General features: G+C 38.6%; 1 protein-coding gene across 1 annotated transcript in view; it reads left to right on the top strand.

Moving 5' to 3' along the window:
- The first annotated feature begins 258 nt into the window (after positions 1-258).
- TTBK2 (tau tubulin kinase 2) overlaps positions 259-14753 on the top strand; it is a 75512-nt gene continuing 61017 nt past the window's right edge. The window contains exon 1 of the mRNA XM_066551774.1: positions 259-377. The gene's annotated coding sequence lies outside the window, so the exon portion shown is untranslated. The remainder of the gene's footprint in view (positions 378-14753) is intronic.

The raw sequence follows: 14753 nt of genomic DNA, 5'->3' as shown, positions 1-14753 counted from the left end.
TCGGTGGCGCCTCGGCGGAGGAAGGGCGAGCGCGGGGGCGGCGGCGCGGGGTGAGCGCGGCCGGGCTCCGGCCGGCACTGCCGCAGGGATGGCGGCGGCCGCAGCGAGGGGCTCAACCCCCATGGGGAGCGCTGCGAGCCGCCCCGTGACCCGCTGAGCGCCCTCCGCCTGCGCGCTGCCGTTACCCCTCCCCGCGGGCCGACCCGGCTCTGCAGTCGCCATAGAGACCGCGCCGCACGCCATGGGGCGGAGGCTGGGCCGGGGGGCGCTGCTGTAGCCCCCGCCCCGCGCCGCGCACACCATCTCCTGTGGGGCCGGGGGCGCCGCCGGGACTCGCCGCCCCGCCTCGAAGAGCCGCCGCCTCGGCCCCGTTCCAGGTGAGGATTCGCGGTGCTGCGCCGCGGCCGCCGCCGTTACCCCGCGCCCCGTCCCCGCGGGCGCTCTGGCCGCCTCGGCGGGGCGCGGCCCGCGGCCCGCGCGCTCCGGCGGCCGCCGGCCCAGCCCCAGCGGCTGGTGCGTGGGAGCCGCGTCGCGGTTCCTGTCCCCGCGGGAGAGAGAGTTTGCCGGGCGCAGGAGCTCCGGGGACCACGGCCCGCCCCGGGAAGAGCTTATTCCAGCGGGGCAGGACGGGGCGATCCCCTCCGTGGAGTTAAGGTCGGCAGGTTTGGCGGGCTCCAGCAGCAGTCACCGCTGCCCCGGCCTCTAAATCTGAGAACTCAGATTTAAAGGCACGAGATTTTTTTTATTTTTTTTTTGTCCCTCCCACTTGGTGCAAGAAGGCAAATGGTACAGAAATGTACGTGTTCTGACGGCGAAAGATCTCTGTTTTAAAATAGCTGCGTCTGTATTTCCAGCTCTGGTTTGTGGCATGCGTGTGACGGCTGCTGTGTGGGCACGGCTGGATGGGAAGCGGGCTGTCTGTCGCCTGGCGCTCTGAGTACTGGAGCCATTAGCGGCACTTGCATCGATCCGTGCATACAGATATTCCTGGCTAGGCCGCGGGTGAGCGCACCACGGCGCTCCGGGGAACACGAACTGCGTGTGTAACGGCGTTAAAAAGACGTTATTGTGCGTACTTTTAGCTTTACAAAGAGGAAGTGGGAAAGCACCTGGTTCCCAAGTCTACAGATGATCTCTGGAGCTGCAGCGGCATCCTTAGGCTTCTGTTGTCACTCTAGAGCAAAAGCAATGAGAGGACAAAGCTTGCTACGAGGTTTGTAACCTCTGCTGTGAGCCAGAGCAGTTGGAAACAACTGCTAGTGTAAGTGGGAGTGCAAATGATGATAATATTGATGTATTGTCGTGGGGGCGGAGAGAGATGGACACAAAGGAAGGACCCTGGAGCATACCACAGCATTTAGAGAACCTTCTACTGTATTTATAATTAAGCTGGAAATGGCTATAGAAAATTAGTTGTAAAATACCCTGTAGTGGCTTTCTTAGTTAGACTTTATGTGCAGAACCAGTGTAATTTCAGCTTAAATGTTCTGAATTAATAAACTATATTGCAGGAATGTTGACAGCCTAAAAATAAATCATACTCTATTCATTTAAGTATCTTGTTAGCCTTAAAGTGTGTGGTTAGTTTTTGTGTTATGGTTCTGGAAAAAATGAGTAGATTTTAAAATGGATTCTGTGTAGTTCATGCCATGCCTCTGTTGAACACATGCTAGCTATGCTTGTAGGTATGTAAGTTCATTTTAAGAACAGAAGGGTTGAGAAAACAAAAGGTTAGGATGTATTTTACTACTCTTGTTTGATTTTCATCATGTTTTTTGAAGTCTTTATTGTATGAATTCATGATAAAAAGATACCCAGCATTTTTATTTTGTGTTAATATTGTCCTGAATACTTTTTTGATGATAATTCATTTGCTTTCAGAGTGAATTATGTTTAACAAACTTTCTTAACTTATTAAGCCAGAGGTATACTTGTTAACATTTTTTTGGCCTTTCAATGAAATTATATATAGGAAAGTTTGACTGCAATAGTATGAGTAGTCATTTGTCAAAAGTTACTTTGAAAACAGTGCATCAAGATGCAGTTTAAAAAATGTGGAGATGGAACCAATTATCCCTAAAAAATACTTTTTTCTTCTCTAATATATTCCTGATGTACCATTATTTACTTGAAACTCAGCATCTTTTTAAACTTCCTGTTTGGGAAGGATGAAGTTAGAATGAGAAGAACAAATTGAGCGACTGGAATATCGTGACGTCACTTATGTTTAGTGGGGTCACTGTAGTGCTGCTGCATACTGCAGGCTCTGATACTTCTAACATCACAAATCCCAGAGAGGCTTTTCTCAATCTGGCTGATTATATCAAGAAGATTTTTGAGTATGACAGATGAGAGATATGAGTGGGGTTTTCCTTGTTCAAAACTGGTTTCTAAACGATCAGTTTCTACCAGTGCTAGATATTTGTGTACAGAAGGTTAAGCATTTGTTTAGTGTGTGAAGTTGCAGTGTATGGTATGTTAATATACTACTGTGTTTTCTGTTTTAGTAAGGGCTTGTTTATCTAATGGGAGTGAATTGGTACTTCACAAAGGAGATTGACAGTTTCTGTGTGTTCCTGTGTCTTGCCTTGTCTGTTTCTTTTTCTCTGGGGAAGCACTACACAAAGCCTTTGTGTTAGGCTGGAGGGGAGGAGAAACAGCTGCCTTTTCAGTAGGAGACCCCAGGATTAGTTGTGGTCTCCCAGGGATGCGTTGTGGTACACGGACCAGCCACTGTCCTTCCTCCCTCATTCTGCAAAAACACTCTCACCTCAAGGGAGAGCTTCCTTTGACTGATCTGTCAGAGCAGCAAGTTGTGCCATGGATCTAGCAGATCAGTCTGAAGGGCCGATTGTTAAAGCATTGGTGGGCAAGAATTAAAACATGCAAAATTGCCAAAATACAAGGTTTATCTTAAGGACTTTAAGAGCTATGGGTCATGTGTGTTTAAAATTTTCTTGTTCTGAACTTGACTTCTTGTTCAGGATTAGGGTGAAAGAAACTTTCTCAGATCTTTTACTTGACTTTTTTTCTGTTTAAGAGTATAGTATCTAGGGTAGTTAAGTGGTAATTAAACATGTTAATTTTTAGAAGTGGAGATAAGAGCTATTTCAGTTGGATAAGAGAGTACAGCTAAATGGAGTAGTTTCATTTTTCTGCTTTCCATGCTCAAGTAGAATGCTCTAATGCTTGTACTGTATTCTCTGTCATGCAGTGGCAGAATGAAAGAAGGAAGTTGGCTTCCCTCTTTTTGTTAGAAATATTGGGTACTATCTCATCTGGATTTTAGTGACTATATCTTGTATGTTCTTTCATAATAACTTCTTTGTCTTTACTTATCCTTTAAAACTTTAATTATTTATTTACATTTTAGAGTCAGAATATTCCCCTCTCCTTGCTTCAGGGCTAGGTGTTTAGTAGTGTTCTTTTGACAGAATCTAGTAACTTGGATTTTTTTTAAGCTGCTTGTGAAATTGAGATGCCATTCTTAGCCATTTAAATTTATAGTCTATCATTCTCTGTAGGAGCTTATAGGTCACTAGTCTTGAAACCTAAGTAGTGGAAAATTCAAGCAATAAAATCTGGCCTTCTGATACTTCACCTCTTGATCTGGTTGAGAATTCTTTTTCCCATTTTTGGGATGTTGTACAAGTCATAACTTTTGAACAGTTATTATTCAAAATTCTTTTTCAATTAATGGAGATGAATCCTGGAAAACTTGAGAAGATTTCTGGGGAGAAGGGAAAGATTTAACCTGAGAGGAGTGAGGAAAGGAGGGCAGATTGAGAAACTCAAGAAGTCTTGGGTGTTTTTAATGAAACTATTTTGTTAAAAAGTTAAAAATATTTTTATTGTTATGTTCAGGCATGTTTTTCTGTGGTTCTTGTCCCGTGTGTTTGAGAATTTTTCATCACAGAATTGCATCATTTAAATGTTATTTTGTGCTGTTGCTTATTGTCTGAAGAGATTATTCAATGATTAAGAATTGCACTGATGAGGAACTGTATCCACTAATTCTTTCTTTTGGAGAACTGTGTGTATGTAGCTTAGCCTTGCATTTAAGTGCCAGGAGTAGTTGGAAGAGATGAAGGCCTCTTTCAGGGATGAAGTTTGCCAGATCACTGATGGTACTGATGAGGACAGTAATTTTCTTTCCTGTACAAAGCTGTCTGATGCATAAAGGAAGAATAAAATATGCTGAACTTGCTTTGAGAGCTTGTAGAGGATGTCAAGTTTCTTTAATATGTAGCCATATTTTTCTATTAGGGTGTTACAAAGGGACTTGTTACTTGTTGCAGGGACAGGTTACTAATGTGGAGTTTGCATGCAGAAAAATGTAAAAAAACAGATTTTGTGTCATCCTGGTCTCTTTATACAGAAATAATTTTATGTTTTTTATACACTTCTCTCACAACTGAAGTTACACAAAATTTGTTCCACTAGAGTCATCCACAGTTAGGAGAGATCTTGAGAGAGCTTGAGTCTTTTTAGTAGTTGGGAATTGTCTTTAGTCAACAGCTGTCTATTGATTCTGAGAGGGGGTTAGTTCTGCTTTCTGTCACTTCCCAGATTTTTCTTAGATACTATTTGTTGCTTTTGTCATGCTCTGTCTCAGAGTACTAACGTTTTGTGAGGGTTTTAACAGCACTTATTTGATACAATGTTGTTCAACATAGTACGAATTAGATTGCTCGGTTACGTGGTGTATCAGCAGGATGTGTCTCGTAGCTGTCAATTTACTTGTCACCATAGTAATGCTTCAAATGCCACTCGTGGCAAGCAGTGTGACTTTGAGCATATGAAGTATGACTCTAGCTTTGCAGTGTTGAAGAATTAAAAAAAAGGGAGGCAGTGATCTGTAAATAGAATATACTTTTCAGCATCAAACTGGTGACTTTTTAGGATGTATTTGTATTCTTGAGTTATATGCTGCCTTGAAATAATTATTTTCTTGTCTTTCATTTATCAGCATCTTGAGCTTAATAGATCTAGAATGGGCATTATAAACTGATAGAAAATGTGTCAGATGAAGAATGACTCTGTATTCCTTGAGTTTGATTGAATTAAATGCCCTGTTCATATGTGATGCTTTGATTTTCCATCTGCAGTAGTCTATAAATAAAATCAAAGTATAATTCCCTGAGTCAAGTCAGCCTAGAACAAACTGTCAGGTTACACTCTGAGAGTTAAAGAAAAGGAATTGACATTGGATCACTGTTCTTTTTCTGTGTGACGTTTTGTGCTTTTTCATTAAGATCTAGAGATTATTCTAATAATCGTGATAGTTTTGGGTGAAATTACAGTTCTACAGTTTTGAGCAAGACAGTGTATCCAGTGAGAAAGCCTGTTGAATAATTCATCTGGTTAGAGAAAAATCTTGAAAGAATCACAGGATAGATAAGTATGAAGAAAGGATTGACTGGTCTTGTGGAGCAACGTGCTAGCTAAGCCAGTCAGATCTTGTCTTGACCAGCCAAGAACTAAGAAATTGATGCTGAAGCTGAGGAGCAAACCCCAGTAAAGGGTTACCCCTCTTACAGTGAAGGAGATGTGTGCAGGAAAGAAGCTCTGTTATTGACTGTCTGGTAATACTTGTTATTTTTTTATGGATGTACATAGATATAAGAATATTTTCCACACATTAGCTCCTGCTGATCAAAATGTGCATTATTGTTAAACCAAACAGTTGGCTACTGCTTTTAAATGGAAAATTATGTTCTCTGCCTGAGCCTTTTCTAGTGCCCTTTGATCTCTGAGCTACACTGAGTCAACTCACTAACTTGGCAGAGAATGATTGTAAAAATGGAGTTGTTTGTATTGTTTTTTGGCTGATATCTGTTTGTAACTCTTGCTAGGTCATGCTGTTATGTGCAACTTCACCCTGAATGCATAGCTGAGATAGTCATAACCAGATCCTTTCGTTTACTGTAGCCTGCGTGCTCAGCTGACAGGTTTTCCTGCCTATTGTCAGTTCAGGGAGGACACAAGAGAAAGAGGAACATTTTATGTGAAAGGCTGCTTTGAGGTGATGGTGCATTTTCTTCTCTGTTAATTTGAAGGAAATATGGACAGCATGCTAATTTCAGGCTGGACATTTCTTCCTGTTGTTCTGATATATTTCATTAATTTTGAGCCCAGGATACCTCAGTCATGTGGCAGTGCTTCTGTGTGTATCTTTCCTTGATCAGTCCATTTTCCTCTTGTAATCAGGGAGCAGCTGTACTTTGTCTGGCTTGTTGGAACTGGCAGTTAATACTTCAATTCTATTGTAAGGCCCTGCTCACTGAAATATTTCTTTTTCCTGGAGTAAAGGTTTGGGCAGAATTGATTTATGGTCTGAATCAGGACTGTGACCGACATACGAGTAGCCATGCAGTAGATGTTGGTCATATTTGGTGTTGGCATATTATGAAGTGCTTTTATATTTCTTACTCTGAAACACATAAAAGCTCAGTCGTGGTCTTAATAAATAAGAATGTAGATATTACTACTCTTAACTGTATTATTTATATTCTCGCTTCTGGTATTACAAAAAAATCCACTGACTGTACACAGATTTCACCCATATCATTGAATGTGTCCTCTTCCTCAACAGAAATCTCATAACCCTGCTTGCCATATGATTGTGTGTCTACATTATGCTCTTATAGAGTTGAAATTAGTTGTTGTTTAAATAATAATTTTAAAATGCAGAAGTATCTCACCACAGTTTAAAGCTGAATATGCTTCAAGCAAATGTAATGACTTTTTAAAAAACCACCATAGAACTGTATTTCCTTTATGTAAATTCAAGAACTTCTAGATTACTGTTATCAGTGTAGGGTTATTACACTTTGCCATAATGATGTCATGTGTAACTGTTTCCATATCTACAAAGTTAAATCTCCTCTCAGTCAATCTGAAGTAAAATTTCCAGTGTTAGACAAATTATTTGTATAGATCAAGTGTTCAAACATTTAAAATATACAGATATGGTGGGTTATAGGTCAGCAATACAATCAGGATTATTTTTGTAGCCTGGCTTTAATTTGGAGGGATTTGGAATTCAATGTCTTTATTTACATACAGCCCATATTTCCTAAAACGTGTAACACTGTTATTCAATACTTTTTATTATTTAAGTAAGGGATAAACTGAAAGCCTGTAAAAGTTTCTGAGAAATTTTGCTCTTTTGTTTTTAGGAATAATTGTACATTGGTTTGGAAGATACTTAAAATCTGATCTTGCACTCTTCTGATGTGTAGGAAGTTCTTATAATTTTTGAGAGCCTCTTGACCCCCATTTTTGTAATACATAAACTTACTGATTTTCGTGCCTCATCGTTCTGCCATGTTTTTTTTTTTTCAACTGATCCCTGGAATGTTTTTTCTGAACTTAAGACAGTCCCAGCAAATGAAATACGCCTAGGATAATTGTATTTGCATAATGAAATATGCTTATATAATTAACTTCCAAAGACAAAAGCCTCATCACTGTACTCAGTCTGACTGTGTGAAGACCAAAGGAATTGTTGTGATTATTGAGGCTAACTTTATGTGTAAAACCAGCTTCCCTAGGGCTTCTCTGAATTATGTGTGCTAGCAGTAGTTGAATAAGGGGATATAGTGTAGAAAATCATTGTGCTGTCTTTTAAGAATTGTCAGTAATGAGGAATCCATTGAAAGAGTTAATGAGATATTCTATTAGTAGAGTATTATTATTAATGAAAACTAAAGATCTTGGAGATATTTGTATGCATTTAAGGAATCTAAAGATTTGACCTTTAACTTGTATGATTTGTGTGTCAGAATTAAAATCTTTTGCAATTTCCTTGACTAAAGCAATTTCTATTAGATAAACTGAAGGAACTGAGCTTCATAATTCTGGACACCAGAATGGGATATAATATTGTAGCAGCAATCTTTCAATGAGGATAGAGAGGTATTATGATCTCTCTTAGTATTTATTTGCCTATTCATCCATAATTGTCATAACTTTAGTAATCCAGCAAATACATATATCAGCAATAATGGATTACTCCTTTGTGTTAGGCAATGTTTCCATTTATTCTTTGGTCCTTGATGGATAAAATCTTGTTTTATCTAAGCTGGCACGTGTGTAGTTTGGTTGCTGTCTGTGCAACCTCTTGATGCCATTTGTCCTTTATCACTTCCTGATCTCAGTATCAACTACAAACGTCATAATTTTTCCTGAGTAAAAAATGTTTCAGTATTAAGTAGGAAATGGATTCCTATGGATTCCTAATTAGAGAGATATTTGTTCAGTTCAGTTATATTTTGGGACCTATTATTTTGTGTATGATCTATTGATTTTCTGGCTGAAAGACACTACAGTGTGATATAAACTTAGATGTCTTACAGAAGTAAGAAGTTCCATAATAACTATTATCCTTACAGACCAAACTTGTAATGCCGTAGTAAAAAGTTAGTTTGGTAGGACAGGGAACTTAATTAAATGGCCATAGCTATAGTGTCTTCCTTTAGTTCTTTATTAGTCAAGTCCCCTTGTTTGTCTGGAATTGATGTTGAGCTGGTGGCCCAAAGTTAACAAAGTAGTTTAATTTATCCTTTCCAAACTTTAACATCAGTTATCTTGTGGAGTGTTCTATGTTTCAGGAACCTTTAAATCAGAGATCTCCTTGAAAATTCTTATTAAGATACAAGTTATTCACATGCGTCCTTCTGAACATTCTGTCTGACCTGGTAGCATCTCATTAATATCTGTGGTCCACTGGAAGGCAGCGGCGGGGCTCGGGGCGCCGTGCCGGCCTGGCCCCGCTCGCTGCCCGCCCGGAGCTGCCGGAGCTGGCCAGGGTGCTGAGCCGCCGGCAAGCCCCTGATGGCTTCGCTACTGACAGGGGGCTGCCGCTGACAGGACTGTCTCGTCTCCCATCACTGCATCCTGGGACTTGCACAGATAGCCTATATGCCTTTGCTGCTTATATCAGAAAAAAACTCTACTGTGAAAGTTTTCCCTGAGCCACAGCTGCTGGCTTTTTAACATCTCCAGTCATGATAAATTCATCATTGGGACCAGATTCTTTGCTGTCCAAATTATACGAAATGCACCTATACCACCCACAAGCACGGCACTTTTGTAAGTGCATTAGCATTCACTGTGCATTATGGTGAATTTTCAGACAGTGTATAAAAGGCAAAAACCATTATTCTGCCTGTAGCTTAACAACTTTCACCAAGCGTCTCAAGAGAATCCTATAGAGCAGCCTCCAAAGATGAATCTGGAAAGTAGCACTAAACATCTATAAACAACTTTAGTATTATTGCAGATATTAGTTTAAGTTTTTCCTCCATGACCCACAAAGTTCTGCCTTTTTGTCTGCACCACTTTTTTTTTTTTAATATTGTAAAGATGATCAGTGATAGCACTGGTTTAAATTATTGTTATTAAACATACCCCTCTCCCATTACTTTAGTAATTCACTTTTAAAAATATCATACCCATTTGGTAAGTGTTAGGGCATATTCATTTGAATCTATATGTAGCTACATTGCCAAATTTGCTGCCATTGTTTGTAAGTAGTTGTGGTTGAGGACATAAATCCTCATTGATAGAGTTACAAAGTTCTGTATTTCTGTAAAAAAATAGTAGTGTACATGGAATAAATATGTAAATAATGTAAACATATATGTGTATATCAAAAAAACCACATGCATGTAATTTATATATATAGATATGTATCAAAAAATGTGTCATATTCTTTATAAAAAAGTATGTTAGCATAGCAGTATTATAAATAATCTATGTTTCTGATTTCCTGAACTAATTTTTGCTTTGATGCAGTTATACCTGAGAATCTTGAACAGAGAAGAAGCTCTTTGATGGTCACCTCAGCAATTATGAGGAAGTAGAAACTAGAAATGTGAGAGAAGCATGAAGGTGTTAGAACATGTAGCACCATCCTCCTTCTCACTCCTTTTCCCATTTAATTCCTTTTCCTCAGGCCCTTTCTGGTGAGAGGTTTGGATGCCCTTCTGCTGTGCTGCTTGGCTCTCAAGCAAGAGCTGGGATTTCTTGACATGGCTGCTGTTCTGTGTAGTGTGAAGGCAAAGGCTAGAGCAAAGTGTTGGACCTGAAATGTAAGGGAACCTGAAGGAGGCAGCTGTTATGTATTAAAGGCAAACCCAGAGGATTTGTTTATTTATTTAGGCTTCATGTATGTAAATTGTATGTTATAGTCTAAACATGGTGATGGGAAGCAATTTCCTTTTTTTTTTTTTTTTAATCTGTGGCATGTTTTGATAAATATGCCTAATTTTTTCTGCATCACCATATGCATGGCAATTTAAGTTCACACACACACAAAGAAAGAAATCTCTAGCTAGTTGATTGAACTATTTTAATATTTTGAGGATATGACTATTGCTCTATCCATGAGTGCTTTTTCTCTTAGAAGTAAATGTAAGCCTCTCTCATGCTTTTTTTTTTTAATTTTCAGCTTTAAAATTATTACTGAACAATTGTTAGTGGTTATTGAAATCTTATTTACTAGCTGCCAGATGGAAGCAAATTAAAATCACTTTTTGCAATTCAATACTGCAGCCATCAACACTTTAATAAAACTTCTGAAAACGCACGTGAAACTTGAATCTCTTCTCTTGTTCCCATCACCAGCTACCAGCTCAACAAAATGTCCAGGAACAGATTGTCCTTTTATCAGCCTTGACAACTGATAGTGACCAACAAATGAATTAAAAAGGATACTTTTGCCCTGTTTTTTGCTGCGTGCTGTAGGGTCTTGTATGGTTTTAAATATTTCATGATGTGGTAAAAGCCTAATCTACTTGGGGAAGGAAGTTCTGTGTCACTAAAAGTGTGTGATCACTTCTCTAGCAAACAACGTAGAAATCTTTGTAGACTTCTTTCTTTTATGCAAGTAGTGCCATGTCATAAATAGGTGTATATGTGCTGAATGAAATGAGGGAAAAAATGCCTTAATCCAAAACAAAGCAAGCTTCCACGGTATTGGATGTAGTCAGGATTTGCCTGTAATGTGTTTTCTATGGGAAAGGTAGAAAATACTAGAATTTAGATAAATGTTGAGGAATATCCTACCAAAACCATTTAGAAAAGTGAAAAGAATATTAAGAGATGTGAATATTGTATCAAGTGGCAACAAGATTTTGGAAATTATTGTCCTTTTTTTCATCAGTTTTACATAGTAACTTATTTGTGGAAAGAGAATCATAAGTCTTTGCAGTTCTTTTACAGCAATTGTTTATGGCTATTCATAAGAGATTTAATTTTTTTTTTTTTGGTAAATTAAAGTATTGAGAGTTCCTTGAAGTAACAAAGTAGATAGAAAAATCACATTTGTTGTGGTTTTTAATATGTTTGTTTCTCTGGAAGCTCAGGCATTTAGCAGTCTAAAATTTTTGTCCTGTTACCTATATAAAAATTACTGTCATATGTTTTGCAACTGCCAGAAGTAACAATCAGTTTTTACATTAACTTTTTCTTTCTATTCAAACTGTAACATTGCTGTATCTGACTGTCAGTGATTTAAAATATATTCTGTGAATTTTCATTGTCAAAAATCTGACCCTGGATGTCTGCACCAACTTTATTAAGATACAGATAATCTTGAGGTTAGGAAATGTGGACTAATATATTAGTTCTCTGCATTCAAGCTATCAAATTATTTGAGTATAAAGATTAGAGGCATTTCCAAGTATTTTCTGAAGTGAGGCAGAGGCAAGAAAATCTGTATGGAAACACTGAGACAGCACAAAACCCAACACAAAGTGGAAGGGAGAACATGTGTAAAATAGAAGTTGAAGTGATAGAACAAATGATATTTGGAGTTCCTGAGTGTTTATAATATATATTTTTTTCAAAATAACTTCACATAAGTGCCAGAGAAGAAGAGTTTACTTGAGTTGAATTGTTTTGCTTTATGATGCCATTCCCATAACAGCTAGCTAGTCAACACTTTTAGGGTGGAAGCTTCTTTCAAGTAACTGACAGAAAATTATGCACAATATTTTGAGTTGCATCTCATTAGTTCAAATAATTTAAATTTATGTTGTACAGGGAGCATAATTTCTCTGTCCTCTCTCCATCTTCCCAAACATAATGTATGAATGTAAAATTCTAGAGTAGAGTAAAGATGTGTATTCAGCAGTAGTCATACATGGATGCCTAAGGAAAAGTACAAGACCACAGATAATATAAATTATAGTTCCCTCTAGTTCTTTCCCGTTTTTTTAGTAAGGGACTGCCTGCACTAAATATACTTAATATGTATTTTCAGTAACCCACAGTAGTTTTCTTTTTCATGTAGTTGACTGTTGTTCACTTGAACCATTGTAAACTTTTAGTACTCACAATATCCTTTTGCAAGAAGTTTCACAGATTAGTTTTCTCTGAGTCTGGCTCCTGCTGACCTATTTTGTTTTGGTTTTTTCTTGCTTTATTAAATGACATCATAAATAGCTGATTCCTAGCTAAACTCTATATCTCCCTAATAATTTTGTAGACCTCTGTCAAGTACCTCTCTCCACTTCCCATCATCCTTTGAAAAAAGTTATGTCATTACTTCGTGTGGAAACTAGTCTGTATCCCTGATTGTCTTGTTCTATTTTCTTTTTTTTTTTTTTTTTTTGAGATAGGAAGGGCTATTGTATACAATACTCAATATATTAGTGAACCATGGATATACACATGATCTTCATGTTGTCGTCTGCTTTGTCTGAATTCCTAAGATTTGATTTTTTTGGACTGCTATTTAGCATTGAGTTGCCATCTTTTCTTTCTGAATATTTAGTTACAATATTTCTTATATCATAATAACAAGATCTTATCCTTGATTGCTAATAGTTTCTCATGTGTTTAGTGAACACTTAAGATATGTTCATGTGTTTAATAATAACAGTTAGTTATTATTTTTCTGATATACATAATTTTATATGTACACGCATAGAACCTCATTTGCTTTTTATCTCCTGGTCATACAGTACCATGAAGTCACCCAGCAGTTTGTCTCAATTGTCCCTTTAATAGTTTGGATTGGAACTTTAATGATCATCTAGATCCAGCCCCGCCATGGTTGCCAGGTTGTTCAAGGCCCCATCCTGTCCGTCTCCTTATTTTGAGGGAGCATTGTGTTTAGGTACCCAAGGAATCCATTCCAAATTTGAAAGCAGAGCTGTTAATGATCCAGATGGAAGATGGTGAGTCAGGTTTTCTATATGTGAACACTTTGTGGAAAAATATTTTTAATGGAACCTGAGTGAAAATATTGATCTTAATAAATGATAACTCATCAGCCTAAAAAGGGTAGCTCTCTGTGCTGTACTGTATATTTACAGATGATCTTGACAAGATGCAAATACTGAAATTACATAGTCTGGTGATACAAGGGTATTAAAATTAGCAAATATGAAGATGGAGAACTGGAGAAAGACCTTGCTACTCTGAGGTAATGATGAATGAAAATAATCATAAAGCAGTTCACATAGGATAAATAATTTAAAAATGTTCAGTGGTGAACTTCATTCTTTTGAATGTGGTTTTGCAGGTTCTGTGAAAATAATAGGTTAGTGCTTGCTAACAATGCTGGTCTCTGGATCTCAGAGGGGATGTAGTAGAACTGGAAAAAGCACACAGATGATGATCAAAATCTGTGAATGACCAAATAGTTGAAGAGGTAAATGAGGGGGCATATGGTAGGGGTGTATTCCCTGTATAGGACTGAAAGGTGAACAGGGAGCAACCATACACTGCCTTCCTGTACAAGGGTTAATGAATCTCAAATGTAACTAGCGAAAGACAAACTGGAAACAAAGATGTGCTTCCCACAGCATGGAAGCATGGAGTTAGGTTACAATTTGCTTTATGAGCATTACGGGTGGTAAAGTTTTCATGGTTCAGAAAAGTTCTGATGAACTTGGAGACAAAAAAAGTTAAATACCATCCTTGGCACTTTGTGTTTTGTGTCCCAGCTTGCTATATCCCCAGAAAATATTCTGGCAAGGGTAATCACATGCTTTGTGTGTCTTTGTATTTTTCGCTAGACATCAGCTGCTGGCAATAGTCAGGGACAGAAGATTGGACTAGGTGGATCTTTGGTCTGATGCAGCCTGTCTCCTCTTCTGATTAGCTGTCCATGCTATCTGCTTTTCTCCTGTCTGACCCAATTTTTTTTCTGCTGCAAATTAAGTTGATATTTTTGGATTTGTCCCAACTTTAAATACCTTTGCCAAAGTTCCATTTTGGTTCTTTAATACCTGTCTTCCATTTCAAACCTTGAAGGACCTTGGATTAGGAGCTCAAGTTTCAGTCACTGTTGCTTGAAGCCACCTTCAACTGCGGCTATAAAACAAGCGCATACTCTGACCAAACCACATTGCCGACTGAAGCTCCTGTACCTTTGTAGTTTCCAGCACCAATATTTTTTAGGGACAAACTGATTAGGCAGTCTTAGATGAGATACAGCCATCTCCTTTGTTGTTGTGTATTGTACTTGTAGATTTGATGTTGCCTGAGCCCGTGTGATGATTGTGGAATAGTCTGTGAACAAGAGAGGCTTCCTGGCACTGTACAGAACCTCTCTGTACAGCCATGCCAAACTGAAGATAAAGTAGCTACTTGTGCTGCTCTGCTGGCAATATAGCATATGTTTATTCACCTGCCTTAGTGCCTCCTTCCTTCACCAGAGCCAGGCACTAAGCCATTTCCCACCTCTCCTGTCATTTGGCAGTGCATAAGGACCCACTTATGTGGCTGTATCCTAC

Source organism: Molothrus aeneus, chromosome 6, assembly GCF_037042795.1.
Source record: "Molothrus aeneus isolate 106 chromosome 6, BPBGC_Maene_1.0, whole genome shotgun sequence".
In the NCBI taxonomy this organism is placed as follows: Eukaryota; Metazoa; Chordata; class Aves; order Passeriformes; family Icteridae; genus Molothrus; species Molothrus aeneus.
This window is presented reverse-complemented; position numbering and strand designations above follow the sequence as displayed.